The sequence below is a fragment of the Daktulosphaira vitifoliae genome, unplaced genomic scaffold, assembly GCF_025091365.1.
Source record: "Daktulosphaira vitifoliae isolate Bord-2020 unplaced genomic scaffold, ASM2509136v1 Scaffold_1, whole genome shotgun sequence".
Lineage (NCBI taxonomy): Eukaryota > Metazoa > Arthropoda > Insecta > Hemiptera > Phylloxeridae > Daktulosphaira > Daktulosphaira vitifoliae.
The window spans coordinates 46,470,464-46,477,149 of NW_026099572.1; positions in this window are offsets into that span (position 1 = coordinate 46,470,464).

Below are 6,686 nucleotides of genomic sequence, written 5' to 3' on the forward strand. Positions count from 1 at the left end.
ATATATATATGCTATTATTAAAATTAATTAAAATAATTATTTATTATTTTACTCCTAAATTTAAATTAAATGTACTTACATTTTATTGAACTTTTCAGTTAAATATGTATGTGAGAGTGAACAGGGGAAAAAAGCAGTCTTGACAAGTTATCTAGTCGCTGTGAAAATGGCAAATGTCTCGAAAAAATAATTTGTAAAATTACGATTGAGTAAATCAATCGTTAATGATTTGAAAAAATGTCACAGTAAAAATTAAATAACAAATAAAAATTTTGCGAACTAAAACTGTTGGTCAGCGGTTATGACACGCCTGGTTATTCCGCCAAAAGTTCATACGTTTAATTCGCGCTATAGTCTCAATGAAAATATTTTATAACTATTATTTTAAAGTTTTTTTATTAATTTATTAATCAAGGGATAATATGTCTAATAACAATATATGTGAATAAAACTATTTGAATGTCTATAATCGTTATAACGATTCTTTCATTATAATGAAAGAACTTTGGTGAATCCGTACGATTATTTTGAACATTGAACTATCTCAGCACTCGTGGGTCGCTTAAACCGACCGTGAACCAAAATAATGCTACTCGGGGTATCGGTCCCCTCCAGGTCAACCCATCAACTGGAAAAAATTTAAAATTTACATGGATAACGATATTAACCTTAATATTTCACTAAAAACCCGAATAGACATTGACCAAGCTGCCCATATCTTTATCCAGTTGATAAAAGACTCTGCCAATAAAGCTTTTTTGTTTTTTTTTGTTTTCTACAAACGGCATAATGTGGACCGCCCTGGAACTACCGTTAGGTATTGCTTCAGGGCGAAAAATTTTCTTGCCATACGCGGGTTGCAACCTTGAACCCCAAGCGTGTAAAACACAAATTTTACCAACTCGGCAACCATACGTTGCTACCAATGCAGCTTAACTAGTATAAATCTACTAAAAGCGCTGTAAATAAAGAACTCCATCTTCATATAAAATCATTAATCAATTAAAAAAGACGCGCTAGGACTAAAGGCCAAACACACATTATGACTTCTATAAGCACATTTATAACAAGTTAGTCAATAATCTAAAAAAACAACTTAAAAAGTATAAGTCTGAGCAATATGAAAGATACCTCACCTCGCTTAACCATATGGATAACTCTCTATGGAAAGCCACAAAACGACTAACTAAGATCAAAGAACGAATCCCTTCTCTCCGTAAAGAAGATGATTCATTAGCTGTATCAGATCATGAAAAAATCACTCCTTCATTGACTGGCCTATTACTTGCACCGTTATTTAAAAAATTGATAAATTCTCAAAAACTACAATCAAAATATATATAGGCAGTTCAGTAAGTAAGGAAACGGGTTTCTATTTAACTGTTTCTTAAATTATCGAACATTCTGTATATTAGCATGTGGCAATGAAACTTAATTCAATTATAACATTATTAGTAAAGCGCTCATAAAAAATGTAATTAATATTAAATTATAACTTTATTTACAATAGTGATAGATTTTAGTACAAAGAAAACAAGGTATAATGTAAGAATTTGTCTCAGCTTTGCGATTAAAATTCTTAACTGTCTAACTCAACCTATACTGTGGAGTACTTGACAAAATTAACACTTAAAAAAAAATTCTAAGAATTATTTATTTCAGTTGTATAGCCATAGGATAGTGGCACTGCAATCCCCCACAAGATATTCATGCAATGACAGAATTATTTACTAAAAATTTTACTTTTACATAGATGTTAAGCAAAAAAAAATAATACATCATTTCTTAATCCTCATCCTCAGCCAAAAAAATATCTAGCTATGTCAATTATTTTTCCACCCAATTATAAATAATTATATTGTTTTTTCTTCAGTTCAGAATTTCAACATAACTTGATGATAACATTATAAAAAAAAATAAATCAAAATACTAATATTTTCATGATGTATTTTTATAGCTTGTTTTTAATCACAATTTTAGTAATTTTCGGATAATCGGAATTTTACTTAAAAATATGCAAAAAAATTCACAACTGCATAAACAAAGTTCAACTACACATTAAATTATAGCCTGAAAGAAAATATCAAATGACGCACTTAATCATGTTTTGAAATATTAAATTCAAAATGAAAATAATAAGTAAACTATTTTTTGGTATATATTCAAATTATACTATTAAATTTTCACATATGAACCATAAACCAATACACTATAGAAAACGAAATGTCTTCTATAATAGAAATTTACTACTTTAACTAAAATTGCTACCACATTTTAGAAATTAAATACTAAAATAATGAACAAAAGATATTTTATTTATAATATTTTCTGGAATAGTTATTATTTAATTTCTCAATAAAATCAATATATAATTGAAAAATAATAAAAATGTCATTAACTACCGAAATACTGGTCTAATAGTTGCTATCGACTTTTTATATTGTTAATTAGATCACTATCTGTTAAATAAAATAATTAATTATGTATGTTACCATTAAAAACAAATAAAATTGAAATCCTTATAAGGGATGAACATAAAAAATACTTCATGATTGATAATTTAAATATACATTTTTTAAAGTTTTGAAAACTATATTTTTAATTATAACTTTTCTACAATTCAATTTTGGTTTTTTTTTTACATTTACATTGTGAATTAATGAATACTTAAGACTAGTTATAATTTGGACTTTTAGAAGTATAATGTAATACAATAAATGCCAATTTTGACTTGTGAATATGATTTGTATTATAAATGATTTTGAATTTTAGAAATATATTAATTAAAGATGCATTATAAGGATAAAACACTTAATTAGTACTTAATAGTGTATTTCATCTACAAAATATAACCAAAGATACTAAAATTAATTTTTGAATAAAAAAATTGGAGGGTTTAAAGTAGACTGATAATATCAATTATGTGGTTTTTTAAATTTGTAAATTATATTTTGTATTTAAAATTATACGCTATTTTTTAGATTCTAAGACTTTGAGAATTATCTACATATTTGGCATTAGCTAAATCAAATATTTCTTATGGAGGATTAAACAAAAATTTGGTACAAAACATGTGTTAAATGTACTAAACTATGTATAAATATAAATTTTTTAATAGTTATGCTATCTTTAAGAAACATATTACTTTATTAAATTTTAATAACATCATTATTAAGATCATTTTTATTTTAGTTTAATTTATTTTTAATTTAGTCATAATTAATGATATACTTTAACTTGATTATATTTTAAACTCACAACTCTCTCATACAAGCTATGATTTTTGGGAGTTACCCCTATGTATTTATATTTTATATATTATATAAGACTATGATTTGGTAAAAAAATATATTATTACTATAATATTTTATTGAATATTGATCCAAATAAAGTAAAATTAATTTTTTTGTGTATTAAATAATAAATAACACATTTGTTAATTTTGAACATTTTTATAAGATTTTACTTAATTAAGTCTCAATAAGGTGGGCCATTATTAAGGTACCATTAGAATTGTGCCACCCGGGTTACTCAGTTCTATTGCCCCCAATGACCTTTTTAATTAAACTTATCTAAAAATTGTTATCTATTTTTTTTCTGTTTAACTCCATTTAAAAAAAAACCAAACCAAACCCAACTGAAGTCCATGATGTTTTGACAAATCTAATAACTTTTGATAAAGCAAATACTTTGGGTTACTATTTCTTTTTAATGATTTGTGAAATTTTGGATTTTGTTAAAAACATATTTTTTATTATTTATCTTTTTTTAAATTTCAAAGTAGCTCTTCTTTAGAATTTTTCTTACAAAAATTGTTGAGGTCGATAACAATTTTAGGATGAATACTAATTTTGGCTCACAAGCATTTTAATACTTTTAGTGAGTATGTAGTGATGGTGAATGCAGCTGGTATTTGTATATGTATACATCGGCCGTTTTCCATACTCATTCTATGTGTTCAAATGCTCATAACTCAATGATAACATGTCCTAAATTTACTATCGATCCATCTATTTTAAAATTTTGAATAAAAATCTCATTTTCATTTTTTAAGTATTCACTGAATCAAAATTTATTATAAACAAAACCCAGCACAGGGGGGTCGCGGCACAGTTCTNAAGTATTCACTGAATCAAAATTTATTATAAACAAAATCAATTGCGCATAACCTTCTTTAAGAATTTTATTTGATTTTAAACATTTTACTTTAGCAAATATGAAATTTTTTTTTATTAGTAATAGATAAATATTCTTTGTTTTTAAAATACATAAATAGTTGATATTTACAGCTGATTAAATTTTGTATTTTTTATTTAAATTACGCATCCAACTGTTTTTTATGAAAAGCCAAAGTTTGATATAAATTGTAAATAACTTTGTAATTTTGATCTTATTACGATCTAAAATAAATGTATATAATATATATATCTAAGGCTTTGCAACTAGATTACCTCCCTTCTCAAGCCATTGTAAATAATATATAGTATCAAATACGAAATTTGCTTATTATGCTCTTTAATTATAAATTGTATATAAATATTATTAATAATAAAATGTATATATGGTTTGGAGATTTCAGTTTATCCACGAAATTAGTCAAAAAAGAGGGTTTGCATGAAGTTTTGTTTTCAAATTGGGCAAAAATTATAAAATTATACAAAATGACTTGTGGTGATGTTTTTTTCAGTTATTCAACGTTTTTAAGTCGTTTAAGTTTTTTATTGTTAGTCGGCAACTAATTGGAGATAACAATAGTGGGAGCCAATAACCTCCAGAAAATTATGGTTGTAATGGTGCAAATAAGTAAAGGTGGCGAAAATAACCACCTGTGAATTGACAAATAAATTGAGGTTGAGGAATCCAATTTTGTTTTAGGTCTCAAATTTAGATAAAAATATACGAAAGAAAAGAATTGGTGCCAAATTTATTCCATAATTATTTACATCAAAACAGAAAATTTGTTATAATTAAAATTTCTTATCAATACCAAAAAATTTTCTATTAACACTTATTTTACCATAATATTTTTATATTATATTATACGTTTTCATAACATTTTAACTCTGTATTGATCAAAAGTTTATATAAAATGGAAGTGTGAGCAAACGTAATACACAGCAAACAAAGTTGAGATTTTAAATTAATCAACAGTAAATATACAGGACAGATTTAAAATTTTATTTGAGAACCAATATAAGGAAAAATAATGAGCAAGTCTTTAACTCTTATTATTTAAGAACTAGTTCTTGTTTAATTTTCTCTAAATTTCTAAGTATTTCGTATAATTTTTTTAATTTTCTTACAATGTTAGTTGGATCTTTTGTTCGTATACGAACTTTTTTCCAACCCAACCCAACCCCACCCTCGTACTCATACCTCAAATAATATTATTATTACAATAAAGTAGTGGATCAAATAAGAACCCAAATCTTTTCATATTCTATTTAATTTATTTCTTTTAAGTAACTTTCAAAATACTCTCTAAATTAATACAAGTAACACCCCCCCTTTATTTATAACACAATAAAGTATATATTATTTTCTTTTTTTGATTCACTACAATTTATGTTACTTACAATAGACGTCATTGAATTTTTGTTAACTTTGTTTTTTCTTATTTACTATCAGTAAAATTACACATGTTTATGATTTAGCAAATATTTTTATAAAAACTTAGTAAAAACTAAACATTACTAATTATCGATTTCTTTTTTTCCATTAGATTGGTTAAAGTAAACAATTGTGAATTTATTGGGGGAAGTCCCGGGGGTCTGGACCCCAGACGACAATATTAATATATTACATAATATTTAGAGCAAGAATCTAATACGTATTCCAAGAACATTTTATTTTTTGAACCCAAAATCCAGAAAAATGTTGGAAATAAACCATCTTTAGTTAATACTAGATAGTGTTTATGCCTATTGATTTAGAATTTAAAAGAAGACCATAATATTTTCTAATGTAAAAAATTTAATTTACTATGTTTACAAGTTTTGGATGGAATATGAGAATTAATAGTCTCATATTGTATTTTCAATGAAATATCGATTGTTTGAAAAGAATTTTGTCACTTTTACATGACTTGCGAGTGCTATTATTTGTACGTTGTAAGAGCTTTACTCTTCCTCCTGCTTAAGTATATACATTTCACGTATAATTAAAATAATGAATTAGAAAATTTTAGGGTGATCGATTAAGTATAAGGCATTCATTTTCTCAGATACTATTGTATATTTTCAATTTGTTTAAAGAAAAATATTGTTTTATTCAAAACCTCTATAATAATATTTAGTCAAATAATTTTTTTTTTCATACCTTTCGAGACAAAAAATCTAAACTTTAATTTTCTTAAATGAAACACGTATTATTGGTTCTATTATATGATAGAAAAACAATTTTGTCCTTATAATTTTTTCTATCTGATAAACCTTTTGCGTTTAAAACTTGTTTAAAGATTTGGAATTAAAATAAAAATTCATCATTAATTTAATTTTCATAATTTCGGAGGCAACAATTATCTGTTTCAATGGTTTAAAAATTATTATCAATATTTATTCTTGCTATTGTAATTAGAATATCTGTCAATTAAGTGACAAATAAAATCTTAAGAATTGTCAATAATTACTTGCTTATGCCACATAAAGAAATGACAATTACGTATGCTAAACAGAATATTACCAATA